Below are 13,326 nucleotides of genomic sequence, written 5' to 3'. Positions count from 1 at the left end.
AGTCCGCGCGGAGGACACGGCTGCGCAGGCCGGCGAGCCCGCCGAACGCGCACTCCGCTTGGGAAAGGGCGCAGTGGGACCCCTGGCCGGAGTCCCCGGTGCCCTCCGGCGTGTCGAGCCGGAACAGCGCGTCGCCGCCGGGCGGCGTCGTCGTCATCGACGCCGACGATGACGAGTACTACTGGGGGTAGTACTGCCGGCGGCCACCGCGAGCTCGCAAACCCTGGCTAGGGTTTGCTTTTTTTTTTAGTTTAAAGCCATATATGGCTTTCTTTTGTGTAAAATTTGCCCAAAATAGGGCTAAGTTTAATGACCAACTAGTTTAAATTTATGTTTTGTTCTTTTCCTTTTTTATTTTCATTTCTGTTTTATTTTATTACCAATGCGCTGCGTCCGCGCGTTGGGCGCAGCGTGCGACCCAAACGGACACGCGGACGCGGGCCGCTGTCCGGGTGTCCGTTCGGCCACGCAAACGGCCCAAAACGGACGGCCCAGCGCGTCCGTTTGGGTCGCCCGGTTGGAGATGCCCTTAATGCGCAACCGCGCATATAAAGTCGGATGAGCAGCGCCGGTGGATGGTGGTGAACATATTCTGTAGCTAAGCCAAGTTGTAATTCCAAAGGCGCACATGACGATCTTATTCTCTGAGACGACAACGGCAGCAGCGGCAATGATGATAGTCGTAGTGCTGGTCTTGCCACTCTCCGCCGTTGCAGCAGCTCCACCTCCGGCGCCGGCGATCGGCATGCCCAACTGCAGCACCTCATGCGGCGACATCAGCGTGCCGTACCCGTTCGGCATGGGCCCGGCAAGGTGCTACCACTCGCCGGGGTTCAACCTCACCTGCGACAACACCACAAGCCCCCCACGCCTGTTGCTCGGCGGCATCCTCCAAGTCCAATACTTCGGCCTCCCCCAGTCCACCCTGCTCGTCACGCGTACCCCCGGCGACGTGAGGGTCGACGCGGGGGGCAGCGGCTCCTTGTTCGCTGGAGGCCTCGGGGACGACGACGGGGCTTACATTAAATTGTCCTACATCGGGAACGAGCTCATCCTGCTGGGATGCAACGTGCGGGCAACGCTCAAGAACGGCAACGGCACCATCGTCAGCAGCTGCTCCTCCTTGTGCGGCGACATAGGACGCGGGCCCTATTGGTACGTGCCGTCGAGTCTCGACAGCAGCATGCTGTGCACCGGCGACGCCTGCTGCCAGGCGCCCATCGTCGCCGACGCGGGGACGGCGGGCAAGGCAGCGGCTGCCTCCTACGACGTGAAGCTCGAGTGGTTCGGCCGGAACCGCACCGCCGACGAGGAGCGGATGCCCACGCGCGTGTTCGTCGCTGACAAGGGCTGGTTCGAGAAGAAACAGGTCGCCGACCGGCTGTTACATCCGACGACAAAGGATCTCGCCATGGGAGCTCCGGTTTGGCTGAGCTGGGAGGTTGCGGAACATCCTTCTCCTGCAAATAGCAATACAACTTCGCCTTCTTCCCTTGTCGTGTGCGAAGAGGGTGAAGGAGGAGGCTATTCTGCGTGCCGCTGCCCGGAGGGTTACGGAGGCAACCCATACATCCCCGACGGATGCCAAGGTTAAATTCTTCTCGCTACCCTGCAGTATATAAAACAAGTTCATTTCACAATTTGTGCACTATTTTATCCGTAAGGAATGTGGTTCAACCACTAAATATCAGGCCATTGTGTTATAAATGGCAGTGGTTAATGTTGATGCTTGTTGTTGTTGCTTGATGTTGGTTGTGAGTGCACGCGCGCCATTTTTTATTTTATTTTTTTAATTATTTATTTGTGTGCATCTTTGATATCTTGAATTTTTTTGATGTTTTCCTGTTAGAGAGTCAGGGTCTACTTGATATTAGTATATTGCTCTTTGTCGAAAAAATATCTCTGTATTTCATAACTTACGTGGCATAATTAGATTTTTGGATGACAATGTAGATATCAACGAGTGCGAACTTCCAGACTATAGGTGCCTTGGAGACGGTGTATGTACCAATATGCATGGATCGTTTGACTGCGGGTGCCCACCAGGAACCACCGGCAACCATACCATACCCGGTGGTTGCGTTCCTTCTACCTCGTTCAAAGGTAAACAGTCTTCCAATCAACCTTTTTTATGAGTGGCTTTGCAATCAATTTAATTTTTGACGTCTCTCCTTCAGATATGCTTGCCCCGTTATATTAATGTAGCAACCACGTCCACACAAGAGTTTAAAAATAAAAAAATCAGCAACACAAACATGCTAATAAAAAACTAAAATTTTAGGTGGACGATATATTTGTCTATTATTCTTTGGAATGCGCTCTGTGGATTGCATGCCGTGCAAGTTGCAATAGAAGAATATTACTAGGTGCACATGGCAGACAAGAGGTACTGATTAAGTGTAGATAAGGAAAAAAAGCAAACAAAGCACCATCATTAGACTAAAAAATAGTTTTGTGAATTTTAAATGTTTTATGGCCCAACCATCATCTCAATGATATAATATTTATGTTGCTAGTTTTGTAAGAACTTGGTTGTTGTAGATTTTATTATATTTGTATATACAGTTGATCAATCTTAAGAAAATTTGACTCAAGTCAGATTAAGTAGTGACCTGCTAGCTAGCTAGCTTCAGCTTGTATATATATAAACGGAGAAATAGTTTCACCTTCCTAGGTTTAACATTGCTGTCGGTGGCATATGCAGAAGGCGATAGGTGTAACACGTCATGTCACTAGTGGAAAACAGGCCTTTTGATCCGGGTGGTTAGGGCCTTTTGTCGCGGGCGGCCAGCCGCGACAAGCAAGGCGCGATAAAAGGGAGGCCTTTTATCCCGGGTCACTTACGACCCGCGACATAAGGTCCACCACGTGGCAGCCGCCTGGCGCGCAGGGCACAGGCCCTTTTGTCGCGGGCGGTATTACCACCCGCGACAAAAGGCCCTCTACGTGGCGCGCGCACAACGCTTCTGCTTTAGGGTTTGAGGGGTGCAGCACCCCTCCCCCCCGCCACCGACCGCCTGTTATATCATTTTCTTCGTTCGAAAATAAAAGTTGCATATATTTGTACGCTACTAGAAATTGTACACGTTCATTCAATATATATATATATAGATCGATCAAACAAATGTTGGAAGCAAAAGTCGATTCCTCTTTACATGTAGCCCTTACATATATATATACATTTAGCTCACGATCGACAAGCGGTACTAACGACCGTCTATTTGGAGGTAGAGCATCTATTTGGACTAAACAAGCCTTTGTTGTTTAGTACATCTTTAATCAAAAGTCCCGCCAGTTCCTCCGCGATTCCTAGTGCGTGTTCCTTTGGTTGGAGTCTGTCCCGCATGAACTCGACCTATATACGAAAATGAGATGAGTATGACTATATCAGTGTTGATAACGAAATATTGATGATAATAAATAAAGTTGTGAACTTACGTTGAATTTATTATTGTTCTGCTTCTCAGTGGTTAACATGCGAATGGACTCGCAAACGTAGTATCCACATAGATTCGTCCCTTGTGGCTGCTGGGGGCACGGTACAGGAGTAAATGTTAGCTTCTCTCGCCTAGGTTTCGTTCTTACGATGTCTCTTGAAAGCGGTCCAAGCCCTGCCGGGCAAAAGAATGATTGAATGAGTGGATAATTAATTGATATCTCACGAATGATAAAGCGCGGCGATGAAGGAAATTACACTTGGAGCAACTTCTGCAAGTCCTGGAACCCGTCCACGCCTCTACTCAGTGGGTCTTTTACCTCAACTATTCCCTTATCAGGTTTAATGTCTAGTAGAATCCAGTGGAAGCTGCACATGTTATGCATATACGTCAGGAATTACACTTAACATCGAGTAAGAAAAATTGAATGTGCATAAAGATCATTAAGACTCTCACTCGTAGTTGTAAGGAAACAATATTGAATCACGTAAATATTGCTCCCCAAAAACCTTAGTAGGTTTCCCCCGTTTCTTGGGCATTAAACTTTACCGTTTGAGCATGTACTTTATCCGGGTCAATAAACCCAATATTGATAATATTATTACTTTTGCATTCACCGATCTTCGATCTGCATAAGAGAACACATAAGATATAATGAGTATATATATGCAATGAAAACGAACATGAACTGAATGAAAATGAACTTATATGTAGTTAACAACTTACAAGCAATAGCAACTCATGAGAGATTTGTCGAGGGCATCTAGATTGAATAACCGCCGGAGTTCATTCATCTCAATATGGATCTCCTCCTTTCGGTAGTAATATTCCCATGATATACTCGCCACGATGAACCTTATGTTCTCCTTGCATGCATCAAGGTACCACCGATGCAAATTCCGCATATGTGTTGGCAGTTTAAGCAGCTGCTCCGTGCTGACCAAGTCGGCCCCGTAGACAAATTTAGGAGCTATATCAGCAGTGGGTACTGCAGCATCTGCTGCATACATCAATTCCTCCACGGTAACGTCACAAGCAGCCGCTAGCTTTGCAGCTTCTTCCATATTGAAACCACCATGTTCCTGGTACAGCTTGGGAACATTAAGCACTTTGAGTGGTGGGATCGATTGTTTGGGCTGAGCACCGAGGAGGGGAACTTCCTTTCTCTTTTTGCCTTTTGTCGTTTGTAGGAGGGGCCTCCGAGTCGGCCACGCTGCTGTCTCGTCGCTGAGATATTTCAGCGGTATTATCTGGCGGGCGCTGTCCTTTTAGTTCATTTATCTCCCGCTCGCTCGCCGCTGAAGCTCCCGCCGCTGCTGGTCAAGTCGGCGTTGGAACTCGGCCATCTGGTCATTCTGCACCTCCAGCTGGCGTTGTTTAGCTCTCGCTCGGCTTCTATAAGTCTCCGCGTCGGCCGGAAACCCAAGCGACCACGGAACACTAGGGCCGAAGCCTCTTGTTCGTCCTCCCTTCTCAGGATTACCGAGGACAAGCGTCGGCAAGTCTTTCTCTCTATCGGGAGCAAACTTTAGTTTTCCCGCCTTTATATCTGTCGTCACTTCAATCCATTTTTGCCTGGGTACCCTAACCTCGGTGTCACTTTCAACAATGTTCCCTGTCTTCATGTCATACTCACAGCCATGCGCGAGGAACCAATTTCGAGCCCTTGTGTCCCATCCTTCTCGCGTGGGTTCCGGAGTGATCCCGTTCAGCTCCATCTCGGCCTCTTGTGCATCCCACTTAGGCATGGCTCTTCCGTAGCCCCCTCGCCCCGTATGATGGTGATACTTCTTCTCGCTTGCATTCTTCTTGTTTTTCGCTGATAGGTTCACAGCCTCCTCTGATTCTTTGTACCTCACAAATTCTTCCCAGTTATGCTCCTGCTTCGCTAGGTAGTTCTCGAATAATGGAGGCTTCTTGTCTTTCTTATAATTTTTCCATAACCGGTTCTTATACGCCCGGAAAAGTTCCCCCATCTTCTTAAGAGCCCATTTCTTCACTAGCTCTCGCTGCTTAGCATTCTCAGACTCCGATCCCAAATCCGGCAAAGTGAAATGTGCCATCGGGTCTCGAAAAGTGTGTCTTTGTACCTATCGGCAACCTGATTTTCGGACACATTCTTCGTCTTGTTCCATTCTCTGACAGTGATCGGGACACGATCTCTAACCACAACTCCGCACTGATTTTTGAACTTCACTCCGACATTCTCGGGTACCACCGGTTGGCCTTCCGGTGATATAGCTTCAATTGTGAAGTGGTCTTTCTTGGTCAACTTCTTTGCCGGGCCTCGTTTCTCTATCTTATCTTCGGAGGCCTAAGAGAATACATATAGAATTGCATTAATGCCTCTATACTAATGCCTCAATACATATGTACATATAGAATTCCATTAATACCTCGTCATGATCGGAGCCGTCAGCTTCTCCGTCACCGGAGCCGTCGTCGGCTTCTCCGTCACCCGAGCCGTCGGCTTCTCCATGACCGGAGCCGTCGGCTTCTCCATGACCGGAGCCGCGGGCTTCTCCATCACCGGAGTCGGCTCGGTCGGCTTCGTACCATCGCGGATTATGTCCGCGAATATGTCTTCCTGTTCCAAGTCCCGTTCGAATTGATCCATTGTTTCGCAAAAGAATTAAATCGATAAGTACATGTTCAAACACAAACCAAACCCTAACCCTAATCAAACACAAACCAAACCCTAACCCTAATCGGCGACACGTGTTTGCGAGAGGGAGAGGGTGTCGGCGACGCGTGTTTGCGAGAGGGAGAGGAGTGTCGGCGACGCTTGTTTGCGAGAGGGAGAGGGTGTCGGCGACGCGTGTTTGCGAGAGGCTCGGATGTTCGCGAGAGGTAGAGGAGAGGGAGAGAGGGGAGTTGCGGCGTCGAGTGATCGCGAGAGGGAGAGGGAGCACGGGACGAGGGCGATTGCGCGAGAGGGAGAGGAGAGGGCCGGTGTCGGCGTCGGGGGTGTTTGCGAGAGGTAGAGGAGAGGGAGAGAGAGAGGAGTTGCGGCGTCGAGTGATTGCGAGGGAGAGAGAGGGGAGTTGCGGCTAAATCGATTCTAGAAGGGAGTGACTAATCGTTCGCGGTTAAGTGATACCATCGAATAACAATGTTCTTCATCATTATAAAGTTGCACTATCACACATTACATAAAAACTAACAAATTAACTATTAAACTAAGTACTAATTACATAAAAACTAAAACAACTAACAAATTAACTAAAACAACTAACAAACTAAACCTAAAAACTAACTACTAAATACATTAACTAATTAACTAATTAAACCTAAAAACTAAAACAATTACAGAAAATTAAAAACTAAATTACAAAAACCTAAAAACTAAAACAATTACAGAAATGTAAAAACTAAATTAAAAACAATTACAGTAATTAAAAAAAGAAAAAAAAGGTGTTCCTAGCTAGGCCGGCGGGCACTACCTGCAGCTGGCGCGGCGGCGGCCCGAGGCGCGGTGGCGGCGGAGGCCGAGGGCGAGGCGCGGCGCAGAGGCGACGCGAGACGGCGCCCGGTGGCGGCGGAGGCAGCAGGGAGATGGCCGGCGGCGCGCGGCGGAGCGCGGCGCGGCCCGAGGCGCGGCGCGACGCGAGGCGGCGGCCGAGGGCGAGGCGCGGCGGCGGCCGAGGGCGAGGCGCGGCGCAGAGGCGGCCGAGGGCGAGGCGCGGCGCAGAGGCGGGGAAGACGGCCGGCGGCGGCGGCGGAGGCGCGGCGCGAAAATTTGGCAGCCTGGCGGCGCGCTAAGTCGCTAGGGTTGGCCTCCGGGTGTTGCGGGTGGGCGGCCCGCCCGCGACGCGCCGCTATATACCTCCCCCCCTTTTGTCGCGGGTGGTGGCTCAACCCGCGACAAAAGGCACCCCTTTAATCGCGGGTTGAGCTACCACCCGCGACAAAAGGGGGGGTCTTTTGTCGCGGGTTGAGCCACCGCCCGCGACTAAAGGCCCTTTTGGCCGATCCGTGGCACTCCGCATCCAACGGCTCCGGCCGTTTGAATCCAACGGCCTGGAGCAGTTTGGACACGGATCAGCTCTGTTATTTTTTCTTTTTTCTTTTTTCCTTTTTTGTTTTTTCTTATTTCAATAACTTTTAAATGGTAAATCAAATAGAAAAGTGTTATATATGAAAATTTGTTAGAAAAATACAATGAACATGAATATGACATCCATATAACTAGTTGCATCTTCCACGCGTCGCCGCCTCTTCCACGTGTCGCCGCCTCTTCCACGCGCCTCGCTCCGTCGGCCGCCGGCGTGCGACGTGTGTAGCCGTGGCTTACACGTGCCTCGCCACGTGTCGCCGCCGCTTCCACGTGCCTCGCCCCGTCGTCGCTGCCCGCGTGCGACGTGTGTACCCGTAGCTACACGTGCCTCGCCACATGCCGCCGCCGGCGTGCGACGTGTAGCCACCGCTGACACGTGCCTCACCCCGCCGACGCCGGCGTGCGACGTGTAGCCACCGCTGACACGTGCCATGCCCCGCGGGCACTATATAGAGCGACGAGTGCGGGCGCAACCACACGCCGCCACCGCCTCCGCTCATTCATCTCCGGGATGCCTCCATGTCGTCGAGGGGCGTCCGGTTTCCGTGGCGTTCGAGTGCATCCGAGCGGTAGGTTCACCGCCGAGATACGCGCCGGTGGCTTCCGCCTCACCCTCGGCACGTACAACACGCCGGAAGAGGCGGCGCGCGCTTACGACGCGGCGGCGTGGCGCTTTCGGCGGCCGGGGCACGACATGAACTTCCCGGATGTTGAATCGCTAGAGGAGGCGGAGTTCCTCGCGCCACCTGCCGTGCCTCGTCACCGACGAGGACCGTCGCCGGCATCGCCGGGTGCGGCGCAGGATCGCCATCGCCGAGCGCGACGAGCAGCTGATGCGCCGGTGGAGGGCGCGGTCCCCCGACGCGTTCTTTGCTAACCTTAGGGCACAACGCAGGTCCAACAGCGGCACCGTCGGGCCGTCGCCGCCTTCGAGCTCGAGAACTCGAATACAACTTGGACCGAAAACGACCCTCGGTGGGATGACCTTTGGATCGGAGACAACCTCCGACGACGAGTAGAGACTAGACTAGTAATTTATCTATTTTATTGTAATTTCAATAAAGTCGTTGTCGGTTCTATTAGTTTAAATTTAGTTTATAAAGTCGTTGTCGGTTGTTTTTGTTCAATAAAGTGGTTGACACGAAATTTATTACGATTGAACCGAAATTAAAGTACGAGCTCAACCGAAAAATAAGATACATGGCCGGATTCGAATGTTGGAGCCATTCAATCATAGTCGTGCCTAGTCCTATACACGTCGCCACCGTAGTCATCAAAGTCGCCGACGTCATCGTCGCTAGCATCGGGGTCGCGGTTGTCGAACCTCGGCGGATGACCACGCGTGGGCCGGGATTGAGGGTAGCGCAGGTGGGGGCCACGATAGGCCGGGACGCTCCGGAGAGTCCGGCCGCGCCACCACATCCGACGGCCGGCCTCGTTGAAGTTCGAAGGAGGAGGGCCGTCCTCCTCGTACTCGGCAACCGCCCTCTCACGCCGATTGATGAAGAAGCTGTCCCAAGTCGGGCTGTAGTCGGGATGCCACCGGGGATTCCTCCGCCTGCTCAGGCGTGAGCTCGAAATAGTAGTGGTTCGTGATGGCCATCTCGCGTGGCACACCCACAGGGATAGGAGGGACCGGTACGCCTCCGACGCTCAGCGAACCAGCCGGTCGGGACGCGGTAGCCGGGCGGGCAGGGGTAGTTCGAGGCGCAAAGCGCCTCCGCCTCCCGGGTGTTAGACATACGATGGAAGCCATGGGAGAGAGTGATGAGGTTTGCAGATATGAGAGTCCAAGCCTACATATATATAGTGGAAAAATGGCGGGAATGCGGGAAGAAAATAGGCGGGAACGAAGTGGCGCGCGAAACTTTCATCCCGGGTGGAGGCTCAAACCGCGACAAAAGACTGGGGGAGGCTTATCTAGGAGGGCCTTTTGTCACGGTTGGTGGCTGCAACCGCGACTAAAGATGTCGGCAGGATAATAAGGATGTGTCGGTAACCTTTTGTCACGGTTGGTGGCTGCAACCGCGACTAAAGCTGTCGGCAGGATAAGGACGCGTGGGTGGACGCACTGCTCGATGAGATAAAGCATGTAGCGCACGACGGTCTGTCGAAGGAATAAGACAAAGTACAAGCGGTGCCGTGCCTATAAAAGGAGCATCGATACGCCTTGCCAAGCAGATCAACAAGCCAAGCACAGCTTTAATCTTCATTATTACATAAATGTAGAGATTGTCTTGGGAACTATATATGAAGAATACATTATTACATCGCCATCTAGTGTTGTGATCTTCTACGCCGTAGCCATGGAGAATCTTCATCATTTAGCAAGATGCTTGGGTCAATTTTCACCGTGAAGGGCGGAATTTCTTTAAACTTATTATAATCTTCTCGACATGTCCGTCTTGTCATCCACTCCCACGATGTTTCTTTTCCCCGAAAGAACTATGTGGCGCTTTGGCTCCTCGATTGATGTATTCTTTTGTTGATTTCTTTTTCTTGATTTGCTAGACATGTCCTTCACGTAGAAAACTTGAGCCACCTCGCTGGCTAGGACAAAAGGCTCGTCCGGGTACGCAAGATTGTTGGGATCCACTGTTATCATACCGTACTTATCGTCAACATGTATAGCGCTGAGCTTCACCCATTTGCACCGAAACAAAGGGACCTTAAAAGTGGGACCATAGTCAAGTTCCCATATCTCCTCTATGTATCCATAATATGTGGTGGTCTGCCCATTCTCGTCCGTTGCATCGAAGCGGACACCGCTGTTTTGGTTGGTGCTCTTTTTATCTTGGTCGATCGTGTAAAATGTATTCCCATTTATCTCGTACCCTTGGAATGTACATATGTTTGAAGATGGTAACTCGGCCAACAAGTACAGCTGCTCCACCGCAGATGGGTCATTAATGAGATGTCTTTGCAACCAACTGCCGAAGGTATTCATGTGTTGACGTGTAATCAAGGACTCGGGCTGGCCCGGGTTTATTTCTCGTAAAACATTCTTATGTTTCTCGATGTACGGAGCCACCAAGTTGGAATTGTATAGAACTGTGTAGTGCGCTTGATTGAAAGAAATCTTGTCCCTCCACACCGTTGTTTTCCTTCCTAGTGTGCCTTTTCCAGTCAGCCTCCCCTCATACCGAGATTCAGGAACACCAATCGGCTTAAGGTCGGGAAGAAAGTCAACACAAAACTCAATGACCTCCTCGGCTCCGTAGCCCTTTGAGATACTTCCTTCCGGCCTAGCTCGGTTATGAACATATTTCTTTAAGACTCCCATGAACCTCTCGAAGGGGAACATATTGTGTAGAAATACGAGACCGAGAATTCTAATCTCTTCAACTAGGTGAACGAGGAGGTGCGTCATAATATTGAAGAAGGATGGTGGGAACAACAACTCGAAGCCGACAAGACATTGGACCACATCTTCCCGTAATCCCGACAAAGTTTCTGGATCCATTACCTTCGAGAAATTGCGTTCAGGAATGCACATATCTTCACAATGGCTAGTCGAACATTTTCTCGTAGAAGTCCCCTCAATGCAATCGGAAGCAATTGTGTCATAAGCACGTGACAGTCATGGGACTTCAGTTTCTGGAATTTTTTCTCCTTCATATTTACTATCCCCTTTATATTCGACGAGAAACCAGACGGAACCTTGATACTGAATAGGGCTTCAAAAAAGATCTCCTTCTCTTGTTTGGTAAGAGCATAGCTGGCAGGCCCTACAAACCGCTCCGGATGATTGCCGTTTCGTCCTTTATGAAGTTCCTGGTCCTCCCGTGCTTCGTTGTATCTTTTGTCTTTCCATACACGCCAGAAAACCTAGAATATTCACACAAAGATTCTTGGTCGTGTGCATCACGTCGATTGCAGAGCGGACTTCCAGGACTTTCCAATATTCTAGCTCCCGTAAAATAGATTTCTTCTTCCACATGGGCGCGTGTCCGTCATCGTCTTTCGGAACAGAGTCGACTGCCCGGACCCTTTCCAAAGATAACATTTAAATCCTTGACCATGTCAAATATATCAGCACCACTACGGGGGACAGGCTCGGACGGCGGTCCGCCTCGCCATCGAAATGCTTGCCTTTTTCCTTAAGGGATGCTTGCGCGGAAGGAAACGACGATTGAACGGGTACACAACTTTTCTCGCTTTTTCCCAAATATTTACTTTCAGCCTCATCTAAACAGTGTGTGCATGCATTGTATCCTTTGTTCGTCTGTCCCGAAATGTTACCGAGAGCAGGCCAATCATTGATGGTTACGAATAGCAACGCTCGTAGGTCAAATTCTTGCTCCGTGTGCTCATCCCACACACGTACACCTGGTTTGGCCCACAACTCCAAAAGTTCATCGACTAATGGTCTTAGGTACACATCAATGTCGTTGTCCGGTTGCTTTGGGCCTTGGATAAGCACCGGCATCATAATGAACTTCCGCTTCATGCACAACCAAGGAGGAAGGTTGTAGATACATAGAGTCACGGGCCAGGTGCCGTGACCGCAGCTCGCTCCCCAAAAGGATTCATGCCATCTCGTACTTAGACCAAAGTATAAGTTCCTTGCCTCACCCGCAAAATCCGGAATCCCTCTCCCGATGTTTCTCCACTGCCGACCATCAGCGGGGTGCCTCAACATCGCGTCTTTCTTACGTTCTTCCATGTTCCATCGCAACAACTTGGCATGCTCTTTGTTTCTGAACAAACGTTTCAACCGTGGTATTATTGGAGCATACCACATCACCTTCGCAGGAACCCTCTTCCCGGGTGGCTCGCCCTCAACATCACCAGGGTCATCTTTTCTCGATCTTATACCGCAATGCACCACATATCGGACATTTATTCAAATTCTCGTACTTCTCACCGCGGTAGAGGATACAATCATTAATGCATGCATGTATCTTCTCGCACATCTAATCCTAGAGGGCGCACAAGCTTCTTTGCTTCATATGTACCGACGGGCAATTCATTATTTCTTGGAAACAGCTTCTTTAATATTATCATCAATTTCTCAAATCCCGAGTCACCACACCGACCTCTGCCTTCCATTTCAGCAATTCCAATATGCTACCCAGCTTTCTATGCCCATCTTCACAACCTGGGTACAACAATTTGTGGTGGTCCTCTAACATCTTGTCAAACCGCAACCTCTCCTTATCCGTGCCACAGCCTCTTCTGCATCGAAATGGCCCGACGAAGATCATCATCAACAGGATCATCTCGATGCCTGTTCTTCACCTCTCCTTCTTCTTCATTGTCGTCCATTGCGGTATCAAAGCATTCAGAGAACATAGATCGGTATCTGGTCATCATTATCTTCTTCCTCATCGCCGTCTTCCATCATAACCCCTTCTTCTCCGTGCTTGGTCCAAACATTATAGCTGGACATGAATCCAAACCGAAGCATGGTGGCTCTTAATGTCTCTTGAGCAAGAGTAATCCTTCTCGTTCTTACATTTTAGACATGGACAGCACATAAAACCTTGCTTCGACTTGTTGGCCTCGGCCACAAGCAGGAAAGAATTCACGCCCTCTCCGAAAGCGGGGGCACATCGGTTACCGTACATCCATGGATGACTCATCTGCATCATAAGTACAATTATATATGTATCAGATGCAATCACCTTGCTAAAATTAGTATTGTACTGGACTGTGCATATATATATAGTCGAGGAAAATAGTTGCTAACCTTTTAGGATCAAAAAAGGAGAAATCTTATCAAATAAAACCAAGTGGCATCCCTCTCACAAGCATTCCATCAAACACCTCTTGTGCACATGTAGAAAAAATGAGCTAGCATACACCTCCACCTTCACCACCAAGGAAAAA

The 13,326-nt window shown here is 50.1% G+C and overlaps 1 pseudogene; it reads left to right on the top strand.

Annotated features, from left to right (window-relative positions):
• The first annotated feature begins 628 nt into the window (after nt 1-628).
• LOC124650288 overlaps nt 629-13,326 on the top strand; it is a 16,503-nt pseudogene continuing 3,805 nt past the window's right edge.

The sequence above is a fragment of the Lolium rigidum genome, chromosome 1, assembly GCF_022539505.1.
Source record: "Lolium rigidum isolate FL_2022 chromosome 1, APGP_CSIRO_Lrig_0.1, whole genome shotgun sequence".
Classification (NCBI taxonomy): Eukaryota; Viridiplantae; Streptophyta; class Magnoliopsida; order Poales; family Poaceae; genus Lolium; species Lolium rigidum.
The sequence above is the reverse complement of the archived record's forward strand: the minus strand, read 5'-3'. Positions and strand labels throughout refer to the sequence as shown.